The sequence below is a fragment of the Marmota monax genome, unplaced genomic scaffold, assembly GCF_021218885.2.
Source record: "Marmota monax isolate L192 unplaced genomic scaffold, Marmota_monax_Labrador192_F-V1.1 WCK01_AAM20220418_F8-fsc00225, whole genome shotgun sequence".
Lineage (NCBI taxonomy): Eukaryota > Metazoa > Chordata > Mammalia > Rodentia > Sciuridae > Marmota > Marmota monax.
The window spans coordinates 2,213,025-2,237,701 of record NW_026694524.1 but is presented as its reverse complement, the minus strand read 5'-3'; the positions used below and the strand labels follow the sequence as shown (position 1 = coordinate 2,237,701).

General features: G+C 36.0%; 1 protein-coding gene and 1 pseudogene across 6 annotated transcripts in view; one reads left to right on the top strand and one right to left on the bottom strand.

Annotated features, from left to right (window-relative positions):
* The window catches only part of Kdm6a (lysine demethylase 6A), a 256,255-nt gene that overhangs the window by 65,354 nt on the left and 166,224 nt on the right, over positions 1 to 24,677 (top strand). The window lies entirely within an intron of this gene.
* Positions 18,552 to 19,226, bottom strand: LOC124076318 (large ribosomal subunit protein eL8-like; annotated as a pseudogene).

Sequence of the window (24,677 nt, the reverse complement as noted above, 5' to 3'; positions counted from 1 at the left end):
TATTTTTTTCTTTTGCAATATCTAATCTTCCCTTAATTCTTTCCAGTATGTTTTTCATCTTAAGATATTGTAATTTTCATTTGGGCCTTTTAAAAAATATGTTTCCTTAATATGCTTAATGGTTTTCTCTACTTTCTTTAGTATGCAGAATATAGTTTGACAGAAAATGGTATTCGTACAATTTCTGATTAATTTTCTGTTTATTACGGTTTGTAATGTTTTAAAACATTTTTATTGGTGCATTATAATTGTTACATATAATTATAATAATATTTATTTTTAGCTTTTTGATCTCAGCCTTGTAACTTTTTTTTTAAACCTTTATTTTATTTATTTTTATGTGGTGCTGAGAATCAAACCCAATGCCTCACATGAGCTAGGCAATTGCTCTACCACTGAGCCACAACTCCAGCCCCAGCCTTGTAACTTTTGATTAGGTGCCAGATAGTGTGAATTTTACCTTGTTAGCTTCTGGATATTATTGTTTCATGCTAAATATTTTTGAACTTGTTCTGGGATGAAGTTAATTTATTCAGAAATAGTTTGATTCTTTTGAGGCTTGCTTTTACACTCTTGGGTGGGGACAGAGCAGCCTTTAGTCATGGTGTAAGTTTCCCTTAGTACTGAGGTAATACCCTTTTGAGGACTCTTTGCAATGCTACTTAAATTATGAGGGGGAGCAGCAACCATTTTTGGCACTGTTTGAACCATGTGGGTTTTCCCACTGTGTGTTTTAGGCGATTCTAGGGTAATTTCTTCACCTTAACATGCTCATTTTTACTTGTCTGGCGATTGTGGGGAGACTGTGCAGATTCCCAGAGTCTTCTGCCTGTGCAGCTCTTCCTCTCACACTTTCCCCTTCTGTATTTTAGCTACCTTGGCCTACTTAAATTTTCAACTCCTTTTGACTCTAGGAGAATACACGTTGCCTTCATTCCCTCCTACCTTTGCCTTTGCGTGCAACTTTCTTTATAGGGGTCACCTCTTTTGTTTCTCTTCTCTCAGAGATTGTTGTCTTGTATTACTTATTGTCCAGTGTCTGAAAATGTTGCTTCACATATTCTGCTTTGTTTATTAGTTAATGAGGCTTTATAAATCTGGTCTTCATTATTTCATTTTGGCCAGAAGTAGAAATCTTTGATAAATTTATAATTCTCATTTGTGTTTTAGTCTGCTTACTTAGAGTACTTGCTAAGGAACAACTCTTAAGTTGCCTTTAGTGCAGGAATGCCCTGTAGACTCTTTTCATAAATTTGGGTAGTATGTGACATAGTGTAATGTACCATGAAAGGGAGTAAGGAATGGTATGGTAATGGTACAGATTCTTTCTGTGTTCAAATGCCACATAGGATTAGTGTTCTAATGCTAACACAAATATTTCTAGTTTTAAGGTCATAACTTGGTTAATGCATGCTTTAGCACAGAGTTTTCTACCTTTATTCCTTGAAACTTTGTTAATCTCACTAGATTTCTATTGATTTTCACAACAAAATGGGTTCTGTGAACTAAATGTATTTAGGAAACTTGGGAGTAAAGAGAGTTAAATCTGTATCAGCACTTCTTGAAACTAGTGATGTACTAATGAATTCTGTGAATCACCAAAGAACCAGTGTAAACGTATTTAGCCACTGGGCTTTAGTGTTCTACCTCTGAAAATCTTTAGAGGTGTGTAGTTAGATGTTTAAGGATGTTTTACTAACGTTTAAAGATGTATTTAATTATTGTGGGATACTTACCTAAATAGTTTCAAGAGCTCATACTTTTAGTAAGTCTACTGATTTCTCTTAATGGATACTGAGGCTTTTTTCAATTTTCTTCTAGTACAATCTTGTATATGTTATTTTATACAGTTGTACATGTTTATTTGTAGTGCTGATTCTTAGTTCTTGGTTAAAGGAGAGTGAATATATACATGTAACATATACATATATACATATGCATCCATCTTTGGTGTTGGTAGATTAGTGGCATTTTTTTTCCATTGATGTTGTGTCAATTTGTATTTTCACCACTTTGAAAGCCTGGGTTTAAAGAAATTTGGTAAATATTCTCTAGTTATCCTCCAGTATTATTCTAGTTCCTTCTTCTACTAAATGTGTTTGTGTGGTTCTGCTTCTACCAAACTATTTATTCTTTCCCAACCTAATTCTTTTCAGACAGTCTAGAATAGTTGTATAACGTGTGAACTCTGAGGTTGTCTTTTTCCAATCTTGACTTAATCTTTTACTAACATTTTGACTTCAGGCAAGTCAGCATATCTCAGTTTCCCTATCTGTAAAATGGGAGAATAGTGGTACCTTGGTCAAGACCTATTGTAATTAAATGAATTAATGCATATGTAACACTTGGTGTCTAATCCATAATAAATTCTGTAAGTATTATCTATTGCACTTGTAAATTCCACAAGGTTGCCTTTCTTCCCTTGTTTTTTTTACTGGCCATTACCATTTCTGTATCAGTGAATTGAAATTAGCCTTTTCTTTAAATTTACCAAGGTACCATCACCAGAGAAAAGATGTAAACTGAGGATTTCCTGGAGGGGGTTTATTGGACTGGGGACAAGTGGGGTCCTTGACTTATGCGAAGGAAAAGCATTTGAGCAAGGAATATGCATTTAAGGGAGAATGTGGGCCATTTTGAGAGTGAGACATGTTTTTGGGTTTCTAGGCTCTTTTAAAAGAAACTTGGTGAGGGTTGGGTTTGGTAAGGTATGTAGGGATGACATTAGTCTGGTGATCACAACAGAGTTTATGGTGATCTGGGCATTCTCAGGATTCATAGGCTGACGTGATATTCATTATCTGATCAAAACATGATTCTAGAAAGTCACCTAAATTATAGGTTTCTTAAAATATTCTCTCTCTCTCTCTCTCTTAATCTATTGTGGGCTAATTAACAGTGTACAAGGTAATTATCACAAGTGAGTGATTTTAAGATTACAGATTTCCTAGGAATTCGGGAGTTGACAGGTCTGGGAGAAGAACTAATGTGAGGAGTGACAGGCCTGGAAAAGTATCAGAATATCACAGATTAAAATTATATTTCTTTGTCCTTCCTGTTTTTTTTAAATATTATTTTTTTAGTTGTAGTTATACACAATATTTTATTTATTTTTATGTGGTGCTGAGGATCAAACTCATCACCTCGCATATGCTAGGCGAGTGCTTTACCACTGATCCACAGCCTCAGCCCCCTTCCTGTTTTGTTTTTACCAACTTTTTATTTCTTATATTCTACCTCATTACTATGCATGTAGTTTAGAATACAAAAAATCCTATAAAGCTTTTAAAAACAGGAGCTCCTAGATCTCTTTGCCATTTTCGTTTCTCAAGTTTCACATTTTTATGCTCATCACATTTATTTTCCCGTCTAATATACTTGTGTTGCTACTTCTTCGTTTTTCAGTTTAAATCATTTTCAATTGATTTTCCATCACAGAAGGTAAGGATTTGAATGGCTTTTCCCCCTACTGTCCTATTATAATCTTGTACTTGAGAACTTAACTTTGGTATTCAATATTTGCATTGTGACTTTGTAACTCCACAAAAACTTGTTTTTTCCTGCATTTAATAATATTCTCTTTATTGGATTATTTTTCTACATATTCATCACTAATTTTGATTCACTTCCTAAATATTTCATTTGTCTGCCTAATTCTAATCAATTGTATAGATTGCTTCTCAGGGTGGTGAGATGAATGAAGAACTTGGCTAGTTTGTATTTCCCTGAACAAACCTCTTCCATAGCCTTTGTCTTGGTCTATACATGGCTTAAACAACAAACATTTATTTCTCCCAATTCTGGAGACAGGTCCAAGATCAATGCACCTGCAGACAGATTCTGGCTAAGAAGTGGGGTTCCATTTCCTGGTGTAGCCTAGGCTTGCTGTGTTCTCAGATGGTGGCAGGGGCAAGGGAATTCTCTAAGACTTTTAAAAATAAGGGCATTAATGCCTTGGTAAACGTTGTTTATACTTTCACTGACGTGTCCTTCAGTGTGTTTTTCTCATAGCCTAGACAAAACTGAGTTTAGTTTTTTTTCAGCCCTATTGGCAGAAGCATTATTTCATATTTTTAACTTTCATCATTAATGATACTAAGTAAACTTTGCAATTTTTATTGTCTCCATTCCTTTTGGTGAATCATCTGTTCATGTCCTTTGGTTTTTCTTTTTAGTTTGTGTGTGTGTGTGTGTGTATTTAGAAGACAATAATTTGCAAATCTGTTAGAGCAGGAATATTTTGTAAATAGAGATTTGGAGAAGCAGTTAATACTATACAAAGGTAGAACTTTGTGATTTAAAATTTATTAGTCTTGTCAAAATGGAGATGACCATTTAAGAGAACCTAGTTCTAGCTGTCCTCATATTGGGTGAATGTATCCCTTGGGTGTTTAGAGCTGGTGGAGAGGAAGATACATACTTATAGAACTTAAAACATCTTCCTGGAATGTCAGTTGTATTTAGAAGTTTTGGGATAGGTAACTTTTTATATTAAAATAGCTTTTGAGAACAATCTAAAATTTATGTGAATTTTAAAGTAGAAACATGAGACTTCAGAAATAATATATGCAATACTGATATCCCAAGGTTCCTAAAATTTTCTCCTATTAAACGTATTTCAATAGAAAAAGATGAGGGTGCAGATGCTTATGTGGAGTTTAACAGTGGTTACTGTAGACATAATCATAATAAAACAGCAATTTTCAAAAATGTTTTAACCTGGCTCCAGCATAATGGATTTTACATCATAGTTCAGTATAGAATGCAGTCATTTATGTGGAGCACATAAAAGTTTTATGAAATGTTATTTATCCATTTAACATAAGAGCTTTTTTGATACTAATTTCACTTAAAAAAAAAAAGTCTGCTCTGATTGAGCTCCATTAGGTTGTTATTTCCAATTTGAGACTGCTTAGCATGTACTTGTTAATCTTATTAGAAGTCTTCTGTAAGTGCTATGTGGAGAGACCAATCTAGCCTTTTTTTGCTACTCGTTACCTGTGGAACTCAGGACAAATTACTTAATCTTTCAATGACCCATTTTCATGAATATGGTATACTAAAAGCTGTACTATTTCATGGAATGATTGTAAGGTAAGAGAATAAGAGAATGCTGGTAAGACACTCTGGCATATATATATATTATATATCTATGGTGAACTGCTGTTGCAAATTCCAGAAGACCCAAAAACAATGACAGTATCTCCCTATTCCCTTTGTCCCCTTTCAAAAACAAATAAAGTCCTTCAGATATTTCTACTAAAAAATAGTAAAGTGACTTTAAAGGTTATAGTATTGAAAGAAAAGAAGTATTTGAAATTCAGAGAAATGCATTTAAGGCTTGCTGAATTCCCTTTACCCTCCTTTAAAGAAGAAAACAGAATGCCTACCATCTACCACCCAGATAAATGTTGACATAAAAAAAGTAGTACATGAATATGTATAGACAATTTAAATAGTAAAGAAAGCGCGTATATATATATATATATATATATATATATATATAATTAAGTTGCAGTTGGACACAATACCTTTATTTTATTTTTTATGTGGTGCTGAGGAATGAACCCAGGACCTCGCGCGAGCGCTCTACCACTGAGCCACAACCCCAGCCCAAGAAGCTTTAATGTTAAAAAAAAAAAAAAAAAAAGCCAAAAGCTTGCCCTTGTCCTCTTTATCCAAGATATACCAATTGTTGACATTTTGCCACGTTTGTGTTTTCTCTTCAAATTTTAAGTTATCTAAAATCCTCCATCATTGATTTCCTAAGAACAAAAACATTCTCCAAATTAACCACAGTGCAGTAATCATTTTCTGGGGTAACATTGATAATACTATTATCTAATATATAGCTTATATTAAGATTTCTTTATTCCTCCCATAGTATCCTTTATAGCTAATATTAAAATCTTAGATTTTTTTTTTTAGGGATCGTAGTTTGTATTATGTTGTCTAGTCTCCTTTATAGTTCCCTAGCCTTTTTTTTTTTTTTTAAAGTTCTTCTTTGCATGTCTCATGAATTTTTCTTGAAAATTGCTGGGTTTCTGTTCTTGTGACTAAAAGGCTCAGGGGTCACTCCGGTTAAACTGGGCTAACTGGGCTGCATGAAATAACCACACAAGAGACACAAATACCTTTTTCTTTGGGGTCGCTGTGACAGCTCCTCTGACCTTAAGGGTCTGCAGAAAAAGAGAGAGAGGGAGAGCACGCGCTGACCCCTTTTATTGAGGAGAAGCTATTCAAATGAGGCAAGGGGTCAGGTTTCAGGGGGCTGAGTATCTTCATGATGTCCACTGTCAGCAGGTTAACTGACACCTGGGTAGGCCACACCCAAGGACACAGTAAGAGAAGGGGACACACACAAGGCACTTCCATGGAAGATTCTATCCTAAACAGGGCAAGGGGTTAGATTATGAAGGAACAGGTGAGCATAGCTTCACCCATGGGGCTGTAGCAAGACACACCACACCCATGCACGAGACACCGACCCTCGAACCCAAGAAGGGTGCCACATTTCTGCGACTGAGCGCCTCAGCACCCAGCCAGGGAGTGTAACTCAGTCACATGTAAGGTTGGCCTCCCACAGAAAATTGTACATTATCAGTAATCTAGCCAACTCTAGATTCTGATGCCTGCTACCTTTCAGGTTATCATAGTTGCTGTTTATTTGTTTAGTGGATTGCCTAGACTAATTCCCTAGTCTTCTCAGTGTTATATGATCATTGACATCTCTGCTTAGCTGTCATCTACCCCTTCCTTCCCTAAATTTGACTTCCTCTGCCTCTGTATCCTTGATGACCAGCCAGTGATAAGGAAGATGTTGTGTTTAAACTTATCAAACCAGTTAGATTTCTGTTCTTTGCCCTAATTTGTTGGTTGGGACCACATTCGAAGTTGAGATAGTTTATAAATTCAGTCTTTTACTTTTTGCTTGAACAAAGCCTCTCATTGGGGGCGGGGGTAGACAGCTGGAGGATTTACCAGTCTTCTAAGTCTACACAGCTTTCTAGACCCCCCAGGAATATGTGGGAGCTTATCAAGGTTACTAGGGCTATTTTATTCCCTAGATCACCCGATAAGTTTTACAGTTGGTTTTATGATTTCACTCACTTATATTGTAGCCTCAAAAGGCAGCCACGATGTGGGACTTAGTTGTTTGGCATTTAGGTTGTTATTGTTTTGTATATTGTTTCAAGTCAGATCAGCTCCCTCTGTCGTCTGAGCTGGTGTTTTTCATAACTTTCTTTGCGTGCCCTGGTAGAAATAACACCTTTGATGGACAGGGGTTTGTGAGTACCTCAGGTGAACACGCCATACTCCCACTATTTTTTACTGTGGTTCAGTAGTTTTTCTTGAATACATACTTTTAAATTTATTGTATGCTTTTGGTCATTTTCCAGAATCCTGAAATGGTTCTTTTGTTTTTTTTTCTTATTTTTCAAAAAAGTTATAGCATAGTCAAATTGACTTCTTTCTTTTGGCATACTGTACTATACATTTTAACACATGTATAGAGTGGTGTACATACCACTATCAGGATACAGAACTTATCCTTTCCCTTTATAATTGATAATGGAGATGGGAAATTTGACTAGTCAGGTGAAATGGGAATCTTGAGTCCAGTGAGAATGAATATATAGGCTAAACTTTTATGGGGGCAGGGAAGGGGGACAAGAGAGGGAGAGGATGCACCACCTCCAGGTGAAGGGGATAGCCCCCTTGAGAGAGAAGTCCCAACTACTTGTGAACCAAAGAATGCCCAGGCTTTTATTGAGTGGCTGGGTCCTGGTATTTTTATGGTAATTTCTTTAAGGAGTTTCATTCTTGTGGAAGGGACTCTTGTAGGATAGCCTGGTGTCTCCCTATACCAGGTGTTTGTGGTTAATTTGATTAAGAATAGGAAAGTGAGAAAAAAACAGCATACATTCTAAGAGTGGGGAAATAGGAAAATACTTTTAGTAATGGATTATGAATTAAGGCTCCAGAGTTTTTCTGTCATTTTGTCCTCTGTTCTGGTCCCTTCCTGTCTCATAATCACACCCTCCCCTGACCCCCATAACTCCTGGTAATCTTTCATCTTTTCTATCACTATATTTTTGTCTTTTTATGAATATCATATAAATGGAATCATACAGTATTTGTGCCCTTTTGAGTCTGGCTTCATTAAAATTCAGCATAGTGTCCTTGAGTTTTTTGTGTGTATTGGTAGGTTTTTATTATGAATTATTTTTGCTAAGCAGTATCCCATTGGATAGCTGTACCATACTATTAATTTACCTGTTGGAAGATGTTTGGGTTGATTTTAGCAGTTATGGATAGAGCTGCTGCAAACATTATTCATAAACAGATTTTTGAGAGAATGAATACAATTTTCCATTTCTATAGGGCAAATACTCAGGAGTGATATGGCTGGGTCATTCAGTAAGTGTATGTTTATCTTTAGCTGTTAGTGGTTTTCAAGAAAGGCTATGCAAATTTGATTAGGCATGGGGCTACATTCTTGGAACATTTTATTTTGTCCCATCTATGATTTAGCCAGTCTTTCTAGCCAAACTACCCTTTCCCCATCTTGTTAGAAAAAGCATCTTTATTGAGGAATAATTGATATATAGTAAACTGCCCATACTTAAAGTATATAGTTTGGTAAATTTTGACATATGTATAAACCTAGATTACCAAGACAAGGTAGGCAATATATCTATCATCCTCAAATGTTTCTTCATGATCTTTTGTAATCTGTTTCTTCTGCCTTCCTCTACTATTTTGAAACAACTACTCGTTGATTTTCTCTCATGTTAGAATAGTTTGCATTTTCTAAAGTTTTGTTTAAATTGTCACTGAAAGAAGTTTAATGACTTCCTTGAGCCGAAGACCTCAACTCAGAATGAGTGGGAATCTTGACAAACATCCAGAAATGAGCTTAAGGATGTGTCAGTTAGATTCACAGATTTATTCAGGAAAGCAGAGACACATTCAAGGGAGAATGTAGACCATCTTGAGAATGAGAGCTGCTTTTGGGCTTTTCAGGGTCTTCTTTTAAAGGGAACTTGGTTAGGAGTGGGTGTGGCAAAGTATTGGGGATGGTTTCAGTCTGGTGATCACAAGCAGGTTTCTGGTAGTCTGACAATTCTCAAGATCCCCATTATCTTATAAATAGATAACACTGGGAAGTACACTATATTAAAAGTAAATTTTATATCTCCCTTTGCTCAATCTATTCTAAAAGTATGTTTATTAGTGGGCTAAATAATAGTATGTGGGCAAATTTTCATAAATGGGTAAATTTTTAATAACTCTAAGATTGTAAGTGAAGATTTGTAGATTTCCCAGAAATTTGGGAGTAACAGACCTGTGAGACCTGTGAGAGACTGGTTTGGGGAGTAGCAGACATGTGAGAGAGACCCAGTTTGGGGAGGAAAGGTGGAAAACTTTAGCATATAAAATTTTTAGATTGAAGTTATAGTTTCCTTGTCCTTTCTTTTGTCAACTTTCTATACAACCTTTATATTTTATTCTGCCTCAGAATCATGCACATTATGTATCCTTTTGGCTTGGTTTCTTTCAGCCTTTTTCTGCAGTGCAGGGAATTGAACCAGACACCTTGTATGCTCTAGGTGAATTCAGCACAATTTTTGAGATTGATTCTTTTTTTCTTTTCTCTTTCTTTCTTTCTGGACTGGAGATTGAATCTAGGGGCGCTTAACCCCTGAGCCACATCCCCATATCTTCTTTGACAGGTCTTGCTAAGTTGCTGAGGTTGGCTTTGAACTCAAAATTCTCCTGCCTCAGCCTTCCCAGCTGCTGGGATTACAGGCGTGTACACCACACCCAGCTTGCTTTCCTTTTCTTTAGGTAAATATCTAGGAGTGGAATGGTTGGATTGTATGGTAGGTATATATTTAATTGAATTAACTCCCAAACTATTTTCTGAAGTGGCTTTACCATTTTAAATATTTCTACTAGCAGAAATGAGAATTCCAGTTCTTCCATATCCTTTCCAACTTTTCCCATGGTTGCTGTTTTTAAAATTTTGGACCTTCCATTTTGCCAATTTTATAAAAAAAATTGTATTGTTTTCCTGCTTTTTTGTTTTGAGGGCTCTTTATATATTTTGGATATAAGTACTAAGATACGTGCTTTGTAAAGATTTTCTTTACTGTGGGGCTTCCCTTTTCATTCTCTTTAACAGTATCTTCTAAAGAGAGAAATTTGGTAAGGTTTAATTTGATATTTTTTTCTCATTATGCTTTTGTGTTGTAACAGAATATTAGTTTAAATTTTTATTTTCATAAGTTTGATCTTTTATTTCTAAACCTATAGCAGATGAAAGTACCTTTTCAGGACTGGTGTTGTAGTGAAGTGGTAGAGCACTTGCCTAGCAAGTGCCAGACACTGGGTTCGATTCTCAGCACCACATATAAATAAATAAAATAAAGATCCATTGATGACCAAAAAATATTAAAAAAAATTCTCATTTGGAATTAATAGAGTGATTTTAAAGAGTATGGAAATAGTGTCAGTTTAAGTTATTTTAAAGATATTTTAGTTAAGTTGAAAGGTGTACACTTTAATTGGTTTTAAATACATATGGCTGTATTCATCCTTTGAAGCAATCTAAAAAGTTGAAGATAAATCATAGAATTATCTCTTATTATATACATAGAATTAAAACCAATGCAATGGACAAGTGTTCTTAGCTAATGTAGTACAAACGGTTTTATCCCCACACCCCCAATCTGAATAATGTATGTTAAATTTACATTTGAATTCTTAATAGCTTATTTTCCTTATCCCCTTCCAAGATAATTATATTAAAAAAATTAAAAAGCCACCACAAACTCTGCTTTTCTTTTAAATAATGTGGCTTGGAGCAGTTTGGTTTCTGTAGACCCTATTGCATGTGGTCTGGCTTGGTTCTGAATCAGGGGCTGTTGGGGCTGTGGTTCTGCACAGTAAGTAGAGTTCACCCTTGGGGGAGGAGACTAACCCTTTCCACTCAAGAGGCAGATCCTGGGTTTCCAGTGCAACCTGGTAGCACACCCCTGCCACCACTGACAGGCCCCACTTTTATCTTCCCTGAGTGGAAGGGGAGGGAAACCTGGAGGGAAAGGCAGAAGAAATATGTATAAGTACAGACTCCCAGAAACAGTCTCATTAAGGCATTTGGAACAGATAAATTATTAATTCAGCAAGACTCATCTTTACAGAAGGCTGGAATGGGTAAAACACACACACACACACACACACACGCACACGCACACGTTGCAGCCAGGGATCTAGCCCACTGAGACTGATGTAAGGAAAGATCTCTCCCTACATTGTAGTTAGGATCTCAGAATGATGTCCTAAATGTGATCTAGTTCATTCTATTCCTAGTATCCTGGGGCACAGAAGAAGGTGTGTGTGTGTGTGTGTGTGTGTGTGTGTGTGTATCGGGGTGCAGGCTCCTTTTACACTGTAGATGTATCAGTGTCCAGTAAAAGTTATACAGGGGCTGGGGCTGTAGCTAAATGGTATAGCACTTGCCTCTGACGTGTGAGGCACTGGGTTCCATCTTCACCACATAAAAATAAATAAATATATTGTGTCCTTCTATAACTAAAAATGTATATATACAAAAAGTCATATAGGACAGAGTACTCCAGGTACCCAGAATTTAGAGCTTCTAAGAAGACTGGGTCAGGTTGATAGCAGCTCAGTCTAGAAGCCTAAGGGAGCCACTGGATTCAGAGAGGTGCTTCTGTCTTCCATGGATATCTGGAGACATCTCCCTGAGGGTAGAGCCAACGATGGTGGACAGGGAGAAATCCACCTCATCCAGGAAGAGGGCCTGGGCATGGGGTAGGGCAGTTGTTGGAGCCAGGTAAATGATGGCCTGGAGCTCCTGTGGCCTCTGGAGGCTTGGTGCTGTGGGCTGGTGGGGCAGGCAGGCTACCCTGGACTTTGTTTAGGGAGATGGAGAGCAGGGCTTGGTGGTAGTGCCAAAGACTTCATGGACTTGAGTGCCACTTCTCATTCTGTCTTCCTCCTCCAGATCTGGAGTGTTTTCCTTTTCAAACCTCCCACCATGATGCCTTGCCTATTGCCGCAGTCTGGCTGGGCACAATCAGGAGCCACTTGTCAAAAGAAACTAACTTTATTTTTAGAACCACACACGCCAAACAAAACAGCCTCTCAGGAAAAACCCTCAGAGCCTCAACTGCCACCACCGGCTTCCCACAAGCCTCTCTCTCCCACACAAGCTTCTCTCCACCTCCCACAATCCTCCTGCTTTTGAGGCCGATTGGCTGGGTCACGTGGGCGGAGCCAAAAAAGTCCCCCAATGAGCAGCTCCGTGGTCTGAAAGGGCAGGGAAACAGCCCAATGAGCATCACCGCAGAGGAGCCAATCAGCTAGATGTTGCTGGGGCCGCTGTGAGCCAATCATCAGCCGGCAGCTGGAAGTTTGCTGGCAGCTGGAAGTTTGCTGGGGCCCCTTCGGCTGTGGCTCTCAACACCTATTGTGGGCTTAAATAATGAATTTATATCCTTCAGAATCATTCTCCTTATCTGTAGAATAAGGATCCTAACTCAAATCCCTTTGAGTTTTAAAACCGTCCCCCACAATACTCATTTCTTCAAACATGTTACCCACAGGATAGGTGTGGAATATAGAGATCTGGATCAAAAATAGGGAATCGTGGATTTGAATTCTGCCTTGGACACTGTTCAGAATTGATGTGAGGTTACCTCTGTGGGCCTTCTTTTCATCTTCTCCACTGCCTTGTTCACAAAGACCACCTCCTGGGAATGCCTAAAGTGTGACCCAGTCAGTGCTGGGTAGAGACCTAGCTGCAATAGTGCCTTTTTCTTATCTGGGCCTTATTCCTCCTCCCCATTCAGTTATTGGTCCTCTGCTTTAAAAGCAAAAGACATTTTAAAAATTAATCTTATCCAGTAATCCCACTTCTGGTTATGTTTTCAGAAGAATTCAAAGCAGGATCTCAAAGTATATTCACAGTAGCATTACTTAGAATTATGCAGTCTTGAGAAAGAAGGAAATCCTGCCATATGCTGCAACATAGATAAACCTTGAGGAAATTATGCTACACGAAATAAACCAGTCACAAAAGGCGAATACTGTATGATTCCACTCATGTGACTTATCTAAAGTCGAAAATCATAGAAACAGAAAGTAGAAAGGTTACCAAGGGCTGGGGGGAGTGCAAGCAGGAATTAATCTTTAATGAGTGTAGATTTTCAGTTTTGCAGGATGAAAAGTTTTAGAGATCTGTTGAATAGAAATGTTAAACTTATCATTACTGAACTATACACTTAAAAAGTTAAAATGATAAATTTAATGTTATGTTTTTAACCACAATAAAAAATGATAAAATGTTTCTGCAAAAATCCTGTTAAAATTTTATTATTTGGAGTTCTTTTAATTGGAGGAATGTTTTTAAAAAATATTCTCCATAGTGACTTAATGTCATCTAGTTTTCTCAACTGCGAGACCCCAAGGCTAGCAATTAGATTGTTGAAAAGGAATCCAGCGAAGCATTGGGAAATGGAGATAATCACTATTAAACAGAATAGAGTACAAGCTTTACCTTGTGTTAAGATATAAGCTTGGTTTTATTTTATTTTTTGATTTGGTTTCTCTCCCATTCTTTTTTTTTTAAATTTTAATTAGTTACACATGACAGTACAATGATCTTGACATATCATACATTTGAATCAGATGGGATATAATTTCTCATTTTTCTGAGTGTACAGGTTGCAGAATTACATTTGTCATGCAATCACGTGTATACCCACAGCAATAATAATTTCTATTTTATTCTGCTGTCCTTCCATTCCCCCCTCCCCTCTCCTCCCCTCTCTCTACTCAATCTAATGTGACCTACTTGTTCCCCCCCACCCCCAATCGTCATACCTGTATTCTGTATAATGAAGGGGGTCTTCTTCCATCTTCCTTGTTTTATTTTAATACCTTGGAACCAAGACACGGATGCCTGCTTTGGCCTACAATTTGTTTTGAACTGAGGAGCTTGCTGGTATAGTCTTGTGATACCATTTAGGTCATTGCAGTTTTAGCTAGACTGCTGTAGCTTCTGATAATCTAGTAATCTTTTTCTGTTACTTTTTGTGTCTTATTGACATTTAGGTTCATGGCAGATTGCTTATTTATTTATTTTTTTTTAACTTATATCTTAATTGGCTTTTCAGCACCATTTTGCATGTTCAACTGTTTTTGCCTTCTCGAAAGCTTTTTACTTTTGACATACAAAGTCTTTTGATTTTCCTCTTATTTCACTGGCCGTTTTCTGCCTATTTCATTTAGTTTCACACTTCTCTCCTATCCCACCCATTTAATTGTAAATATTTATTAAGCCCCTTATTCAAAGGCTTATCCACGTATATTTTTTAAATTTAGGAAATATAGGTACACATTTTAAAAAACAGACTTCTAGTGGTTGTGCAAGGCTTTTAGTGAAAATAGCAGTTTTTCACTGTTCCTCAGAGATACCACTTTCAATGTGTAACTATTGCTCTTGGTATTTACCTTGTGTATTTCTAAATAATGTGCTTATACTGCTGTTTCTGTAATTCCCTCACCACCACAATTTACATTCTGTTGACTATTATAGGGGATAAAGTTGACCTTTTCTCTTTTCTCTATCCTTCCTGTATATCAGCATTTGTATTGGTATTTCTAGTGATAGATAAGAAGTGTATTGAAGATATATGTTTACTTTTAAAATTTTATCATTTTTAATGTTTTAATCTTTCCTAAATTTTCTGTGTCTGTTACAAATCCTTGCAAAACAACAATAAAAGTGCTTCTGAGTACTTTTTTCTATTTAAAAAATATGTTGAAAAACCTATTAGTTTTTCCTCTTCTAAATTCCGCCAGGTGCCCCCTTTTCTTCTTCAATGTTTGGCTTTTCATCATCTTTGTAGGAGTAAGGTTTCACAAACTTTGTTGTTAGTTGAGGTCTGTTTCTTATGTCTTTTCTCTGTTTTCTCCTCTTGATTGAGAGTTTGTCTTATATTAAATTGGAAATAATTTTCCTTGAAATATTTGAATCCATTATTTCCTTTGCCTTCCATTTTTCTAGATTTGTTTAGGGTGGGCCATTTTGTATGTGATCTATGTAGTCTATTTTTCTCTTCTTGTCATTCCTCCTCCTTCAACTTTTAGTGTTGTATCTATACCTAGTGTTCTGAAAAATCATGGTGATATACCTTGGTCTGTATGAAAGTTTGTGTCTCTTCCACCTGGGAAATGCATGTTAGTTTAACTTTTTCATTGATGTTACTTGAAATTACCAGTAAATACCTTAATAGGCCCATTTAACAGGACTCTGATTTAGAATGGCAACCCTACCATGTGGCTTAGGGGTAGATATATGAGAATTTTTTTTTGTTTGTTTGTTTTGGGCAGTACTTGGAACTGAATCTAGGGGTACCCTATCATCAAGCTACATATATTCCTAGCCCTTTTTATTTTTTATTTTTTAAAATTTTGATACACATTCTCAAGAAGTTGCCCAGGCTGGCCTTGAACTTGGTGATCTTCCTGCCTCAGCTTTCAGAGTAGTTGGGATTATAAGAATGTACCTATCCAGTAATATACAAGAATTAGAGAAGTGATAGACACACACTTTTAGGGAGTGGTGATGGTAATATGAAGCCACTAATTATGTATATGATAGAATTTTAGACAACAGTAGATCCTATGTAGATGGGTTAGGAAACAGAGTCATTTTTGGCATACTAGATTTTATAAACCAATGCACTGAGCTAAGAAGAAATGATATGTCTAAGGAACTATTTAAGGGGAAACAAACATTTGGTAGGGGTGGTTGTTGGTTTTATATCATTGTGTTGGTAAATAGTTCTCCATTATTTTTTCCCCTTTATTATAATATATGTAATATTTACCTGGCCTTTTTTTTTTTTTTGATTATGCACAATCCTGGAAAGCCATATCTTTCTTTTAATGAAACATGGGCATACAAGAGTTAGTGAAAACACACACATCCTCACCCTGTTGTAAGGTTCTAAGTGATTTTTGGTACAACATTTAAGATGTGTTCATAACAAAATCCAGTGTTTGGTTTGGAAAGAGCAAAATACATGTACCTCTAGTAAGGCTTGGGGAAGGGATAAAGGGGAGCATAAGTATAAAACATCATGAATGAGGAAGAAATATAACCGGAGTCACAAACAATGTACAGGCAAACAGTAATTAACTTTAGAATCGTAAACAAATTGTATTTTTGCCACAAACAGGCTGTTTGTGGCAAAAATACAATTTGTGAATCATAATTCACATAGTTCATTAAGTTCACTGTGGTGGCAGATACAAGTTTTCCAAAATTCTAATTTTTGTTTGAAATCTTAAATTGTGGTAGAGACTCATTTAATCCTTACAGTAATCCTATGAGGTAGTTGCTCAAAAATATTCACATTTTACATAGTACAGAGACATTAAGTGACTTCTCCAGTGCTACACAGTATGAAGCTAAAATCTCAGCCAGGTTCCAGAGCCCACACTTTTTATCTACAGCACTTAGTTCTGAGGTCATTAAAAAGCATGAAGCATTTGGGCAATGTGGCACTATAAGTATCATTAGTAACTGCAATGTTCACTGGGCAGACTTAGGCTCAGCAATCAGACAAGTAGGACCTGATCGAGTCACATTGATTCGGTCCTATTGACTGAACAATATTGGACAGTAAACAGTATGTCAGTGGAGCAGTGTTAGGCATTGCTCTTCCCTGGGAATCCTTTCTGTAGTCCAGGGGCTAGTTTTTGGTCCATGAATTGCAGCTTAGGTATGCGAATGAGACTCAGATGGGTGGGTGCAGAACTATTCTGTTTTATTATTTTTCTGTGGTTGCTTTAACAGATTAGCACAAAATGGGTTTTTGAAAACCCAGAAGTTTATTCTCTCACAGTTCTGGAGGCCAGAAGGTGTGAGAAATTAATTAGTAGGGTCATATTCCAGAGGCTATAGTGGAGAATCAATTCCATACCTTCTCCTTTGTGAGTCTGTAAACTCCTGCCTTTCCTATAAAAGGATAGTACATTTAGGGCCCACTCAGATAATGCAGAGACACTTAGCTTCCTTTCCACATCTTTGACACATCTTTTTATCCAAAAAAGATATTTAATCTTTTCTCATGAAAGTTCATATTTTGTCAGTCTTCCATGCCTAGTTTAGGAACCAGTATCTTTTGTAACAATTTATAGGTGTATTTTCCACATGTCTACAGAAGAAATGCTCAGTTAAAAGTGCTACGATTCTGAGAGAATCCCAGAGCTTTGGCATCCTACAGTTCATTTGCAGTTCTCTTATTCTGGATTTATTTCACCAATCAGGGATAATATTTACTGTGGTGAGTGTTATGAATGTTGCTAGTAACACAACTGACACAGACTTGTCCATAGAGAAAGGGTTTTGTTTTGTTAACCCTTTAATCATAGTAACAAATTACTTAGAGTGCACCATAAATGATCTAATTTTGTTATAACTCTGCATGATTTATTAATGCTGAATTGTGCCTTGGGGAGTAGCAGTGAATTGATAATGTACTGACTTAGTTTTTTTGTTTTATTTTATATTTTAGTTTTTGAGGTTGGAAAGATACATACAGATTTTAGGTTTTGTAGATATTGAAATGATATTGTAACCCTGAATAGGAGATGTTTTTAATGGATTGAAGAAATATCAATGGTTACATCTTTGGTTTGGGGCAGTTGAGTGAACATGAAAGTAGGAGAGCACCACCAGTTTTTCCAAACATTAACATACTTATTAACTATAAGTATGTTAATAACGTATTAATTATGCCATGTTTAAAAAATGCATTCAGAGCTGGGGGTATGCCTCAGGGGTAGAGCTCTTGCCTAGCATGTCCTGGGCCCTGGATTCCATTCTGAGCACTGGGGGGAAAGGCATTGGGGGAAGTTGGTTGGTGGTACTGGGGCATTCATTAAGGTCACCATCAATTTCATCAGAAAGACCTTTAAATTTGAGGAAGTCGTCAAGCTCACTGTAGTAGTGGATGAGGTTTCCAAAATTCTGGTATTTGCTTGAAATCTCAAACTTTATTGTTGGTAACAAATACTGTTAGTTGCCTTGCTTAGAGTGACAATTCATTTATTCAGGTCTGAATAAGCATAGTTTGTTAGTCATCCTTTCTTTGTAAAAATGTCATTGCATGAAAAAAGAGGCTAGTTCAGTTTATAACTTAATCATGTGCATACTCTCCTTTAATACAGTGGAGATATTGTACTTCACTATGGAGTAGAAATGCCTTAAATAAAGTTCTCAACTCATCACAAAGATAATTAAAAATAATTTGTGTTCAAGGGTTGGCATTTAATGAAATGAATTTTTTTGCAATTTCATCAAGGATATGCTTTTATTTTTCCAAAAGGAGATTTTTTAAAAATTATTTTTGTGTTTTGAAAACTCAATAGTGTACATTTAACTCGATTAATTGACAGATTTTTAGATCCAGGACATTGCCTTCCTGGTGATAGCAGATCCCATCACATCAGACTTTGTTATTGGTCCTGATAGCTTCCACCTATGTAGCTAGCACTACTTTGCCTTCTGTGCTAATGTGTGTGAAGGCAACCGTGGTGCACGTCTTTCTGTGGGCTAAATGTTCTAGTCTGGCCTTCTCCTCGATTAAATATTAGGGAACTCCCATCTTATAATATAGGGAAGACGGGAAAACAGTCTGCTGGATGGGATCCACATCATGAGAAATCATCACCAGCTATGTTGCCTTGTTTTCCATCAAGGTAGTGATAGTGTTAACCTCTGCTCCAGGGACAGGCGCTCTCTTAGTGGGGACATACTCTTTGTTGGCAGCTTTCCTTTCAGCCCAGCCAACAGTCTCTGCTTCTTCTCTTGCTTTTGTCTCTGGTCTGTACTTGTTGATTGGCTTCTTAAGCAGTTGGGTAGCTGTTCAGTGATCTAAATAAACCCTGGGCAAACTGGTTAATTGCAGTAGGTACTTTCACCTGTGTGTAGAGGTTAGTCCTTTTGCCATTTGACAAAGCTGGTGAGGTCCCTTTTGGGTTGTATGTTCTAGCCAGTTCCCAAAATCTTAGGTCTTTTCTCAAATGGAGAGGACTTTTACCACCTTCTTTTTTGTTTGCTTCTTCACAGCAGCAGGCGCTGGGGCCAGTCTCTTACCTTTGGTTATCTTTCCTTTTGGCATCTTTGGTGGCTAAAAGGAACATTGAGGATATTCTTAAATGAAACTGGCATTAAAAAACAAGAACCAGGTCTGCGGTAGTAGCTCAGTGGTAGAGTACTTGCTAAGGACGTGTGAAGCAGTGTGTCTGATCCTTGGCACCACAGAAAAAATAAATAAAGGTATTGTGTACATCTGTAACTAAAAAAACCCCCACCAAAAGCAAAAAAAAAAAAAAAAAAAAAAAAAAAAAAAAACAAGAAACAGCCAGGTGCGGTGGTAAAAACAAAACAAAAGCAAGAAAGAAACTCCCAAAAGCTACAAGTCCTAGGTGGTTAAAAATACGATGATTATGTAGTATTCAGTTTGATGCCTCTGTCTTGATTCCTGCTGAGGTTCTAGCAGATTTGTTCATCATTTCTTTTGTATCATCATTATAAATGTCAATTACAATTAAAAAGAGGAAAAAACCCTTAATATTATAATGAAAATAATTTTGACCTAATAGACCTGAAGTTTTAGAGATCCCCAGTTGTCCATGACCTACACTTTGAGAAGAGCTGTAGTTTTGATTTATCAAAGTCTAATTGGTACTTCTTCCCTTAGGCAATGCAAGTGTTAATGCCTATACTTTCCATCCCCATTCTATCCTTGCTCTATATATGAACTCTATGTTTTACACACAGTATTATCTTTAACATTGTCATATACAGTTGAGTATGGTGGTTCACATTTGTAATCCCAGCTACTTGGGATGCTGAGTCAGGAAAATTACAGGTTTCACGGTTAGCCTGGGCAACTTAGCTAGACACTGTCTTGGGGCAGAAAAGAAGAAAAGGCTGAGGATGTAGCTCAGTGACAAACTCAAAATGCCCCTGGGTTCAGTCTCTAGTACAGCCTCTCCCCACAAAAGTTGTCATCTGCATGTTTAGTCTTTTCTTTGTCATACCTTCCTGCATGGCTGACTTTTCTTGATCATTTTTTCCCCTCTGCATATGGGTTTGCCTTCTGCAAATATCTTTATCTCTCTTTTACGAAGTATGTGTTTAGATTCATTATTTTTTGCACTTGGCTTCTAATTGTTCCATCATCATTTGTTGTAAGACTATCTTTTTTTCCTATTGAATCGCCTGTGCATCTTGTCAAAAACTAGCTGACTATATTACTGTAGATCAGTTTCTGGGCTATCTGTTGATCTATGTTTTTCTTTCACCAGTATTGCGTTGATGTTACAGCTTATTGTATAAAGTCTTAAAATTGGATAATATGAATCCTTTGACTTAATTCTTTTTCTTAATTGTTTTGAGTATTCTACTTCTTTTGCTTTCCATATAAATTATAGTCATATCTCAATATGTATAGAAAAAGCATGCTGAGAATTTGAGTGGGATTGCCTTGAATCTGTATGTCAAATTAGGGAGAACAGACATTAATGATGATCTTTCTATTTGTCAGTATCATATGTCTCTGTTTTGAACATTCTTTGATTTCTTTCATCAGTATTTTATTATTTCAACACACGGATTCTGAATATTTTTTTGTTAGATTTATTTACTTTTTGTGTGTGTATGTGATGCTATTATAAATTTATAAAAAAAGTTTAAAATTCTAGTTCATTGCTGGTATATAAGAATATAATTGACTTGTATATTCATCTTGAGTATTACATTTATCAGTTGTTTCTTCTTTAACTTTTAAATTGTAGTGTATCTTTAAATAATAATATACCATTTTATATAATATGGATCTTATAAGAATATGCTTCTGTTTCTCTCCTCCTGGTCTTTGTATTGTTATATATTTTACTTCTATGTACTTTATAAACCCCACAGCACGTTGTTATTGTATTTTGATCACATTTTAAAGTTAAATTTTTTTGGTATAATTTACATTTTTTAATTTCACTCATTTAAGAGTTTGAGTTTAGACAAATGTATGTACTCTGTGGTCTTTTGAGATGGGCTTCATTCCATCAGTATAATTCCTTTGATATTTTTTCATGCTATATCATTAGTGCATCCCTTTTTGTTAAATAGAATTCCATTATATAGGTGTGCCACAGTGTATTCATTTACCTATTGATGGATATTGGGCTTATTTCCAGTTTTCAGTGATTATGGATAAAGATCCTTTAAAGTCATGTACATACAGATTTTGGTATAAGCATACGTTTTCGCTTTTTTTTTTTTTAAGGAAAATACTTGGGAGTAGGATTTCCAGGTCACATGATGTATGTTTAACTTTGTACTTATTGTCAGCCTGTGTTCGAGGGACACTTTGCATCTTCACTAGCAGGGTATGAGAGCTCCAGTTCTGCATCTTAATGAACACTTGGTATTATAATTTTCTGAAAATTTAGGCTTTCAAATAGGTATGTAGTAGTATTGCATCATGGTTTTAATTGACTGCTATAGCTTTATCCTGAGATTAGGACATGTTGTCCTCTAAACTTATTCTTCTTCAAAATTGTTTTGGTTCCTTTGCCTTTCTATGTAAGTTTTATAATCCTCTTATTTGTATCTATAAAAAGTCCTTCTGGGATTTTGACCTGAATTTCATTAAATCTATAAAGTAGTTTGGGAATATTTTAGTCTTCTAATTCATGAACATGTTAATCTCTCTGCACTTACTAGGTCTTCTTTGAACCTTTTCACCAGTGTTTTATAGTTTTTCCAGCCATATACAGATCTGCTGTACATATTTTGTTAGAATTATACCCATATATTTCATATTTTTGGAGCTATATTGTAAGTGGTGTTTTGGAATTTGTTTCCAGATTTTCCTTTTTAGTGTATAGAAATATAATTTATTTTTGTATGTTAACCTTGCATCCCATTCACTCATTCATTCATTCATTCATTTTGCTAGAAATCGAACCCAGGGCCCAATATAAGCTAGGCAAGTGCTTTGGCACTGAACCACATTCCCTAGCCCTAAACTCAATTATTTATAGGATTTTTATGGTTTTGGGGGGTTAGATTTCTTTGGTTAATTGAGTTTTGAGGAGGCTCTAAAAATTCAGAGAAATGTCTGTTATAATTACCTTTGTACCTAGAATTTTCAGTGCTCTCCCTTCCATTGTGTGGATCAACATTTTTATTTGGTGTTATTTTCCTTCAGTCTGAGAATTTCTTTTCACATTTCTTAGATTTTAGAGCTGATGGTGATGAATTTTTTCAGGTGATGAATTTTGTGATTCTGAAAAATTATACTTTTATCTTCATTTAAAAAGTATTTTTTGCTGGGTGTAGAATTGTAAGTTGACTGGTTTTTCCTCCCTTTTCTATTCAGTATCTATAAAGATGTTCTACTTTATTCCAGCATCTAAGAAGTTTTCCATACATGTGCAGCAACCTAACAAGTCTATGGAGGCAGTAAGCTTGGGGTAATTTTAGAACTCCTTCTTTGTTTTCTCTTTCTCAGGGATTATTGTCACACATTCTCTGATATCTAAACACTTATGTATCACCTTTTTTTTTTTCTGGCATTTCATTGTTTGGTCCCCTTTTTTTATTGAATCTCGACTAGAAGCAGAAGTCCAGAGACATAAGAATTTTTTAAGTCTCAAAGTTCCTTCTGAAGTGGAAGATTGAGATGTCAAGAAGATTGTCACTTCAGTAATCCAAATGTTTGTCTTATATGGAAAATCTGGATTTAAGGTTCCTTCTGAGACTAACGGATTGGTGTTTATTTCACTGATTTTAAAATAAAGATCTGAATACAAACTTCTGAATGTTGATGTTGTCGAAGTAATCTGTCAACCTTTTTTCTCTTGATATACACCTTTTGTTTATTTTATTTTATTTTTTTACAGAAATCTTACCATAAACTCTGTGTCGAAGATATTTTCTTCTTAAAGATTTATGTAGTTTGGCCTTTTACATTTATGTCTTTAATCAGTCTAGAATAGGGTTTTGTATATGTGGGTACAAATTCTTTTAATATTTGTTTTCTTCCTTTAGAAATAACTTACTGGCTCATCACCATATTTTAATTCAGTTAATGTTTGCCCATTTTGTTATAAGTTTCCATATATGTAAGTTCTGTTTCTGAGCTCTTCACTCTGTTGCTAATTTACTTTTTACTTATGTAACAGTTCTTTATTTCTGTAATAAATAAACTGTTTACTTATGTAACAGTTTCTCTTTATTTCTATTGTAATGTACATGTGATATAGCACCAACTTTGTTAATAGTTGCATAGCATTTCTTTTTCAGTATTTTTTTTCCCCTGCAAATCTTTCTGGTTTGGTATGTCTTATAAATTACATAAATCTGGATTTTTTTCTTACATAGCATATTTATCCCATTTACATCCATTGCAATTAAAATATTACATTAAACAATTATTTATTTTAATATAGACATGTAAATCACCTTTTTTTCTGCCTTTTTCCCTTTCCAGATATAGCAAATTTGGACAAGAAGAGTTTATTTTGTTTTAAACTGTAGGCTTTCTTTTAGACCTGGCATGTGATAATAGTGTATTTGATTTTGGTCTATACTTTGGATTGCTGTAATTCTTGTCTGAAGTTTGTATGTTCTACCTAGATTGAATGAATTTAATCTGCTTATGGTTCATGTACTCATATTTTCTTTTCCACTCATTGGCATAGAGGGTGGGCAGTTTTCCTTGCCTTTGAAGGTCAGTTTTAAAATAACATTTAAACATTGTTTTATTATTTTAGTTTACACTTAAATTGAAGATGTTAATCCATTGAAGTCCCGGGGTTATTTGGAGGGTATCTTGTTTGACTGCATTCTTGAGTGGCCTCCAGGCTTTGTGTTCTGTCCCCTGGATGAGGCCTCCAAACTTAGGTTCATGCAGGTATACCCATCACTTTGGTATTGCCTGTGCAACTTCATTGCTAGGTTAAGTTCAGGTTGAGAACTTTGTGTGGCTCTGGGCGTGGTGGCACATGCCTGTAATACTAGCTACTCGGAAGCTAAAGCAGGAGGATCACAAATTTGAGGCAATTTAGCAAGACCCTGTCTTAAAAACAAACAAACCCCACAAACTTTGTGCACACCCACTTGCCACTGTGTTTTGTTTCATATTTTAAATTTTCAGTAAATTTTCCATAAATGAAAAATTCATTGTACTAATTACTGGGAGAAACTGTTGAGGGCACTTAAGATGGGTGATAGTAAATATACACAAGTGTTCTGAGAGGCTTTGACTATCCTGGGGAAAGATGTCCTGTAATATTATATATAAATAGTACCTACTGGGCATGGTAGCACAAGCTTGTAATTCCAGCAGCTTGGGAGGCTGAGGCAGGAAGAGCACAAGTTCAAGGTCAGTTTCTACAATTTAGTGAGAACCTGTCAGAGAGAGAGAGAGAAAGAGAGAAAGAAAAAGAAAATAAAGTTGGGGCTGGGGATGTAGCTCAGTAGTAGAGAGGCCCTGGGTTCAGTGCCCAGTCTGTGCCCTCACCCCCCTACCCCATATACAATTTAGGAAAAGAACTGTCTA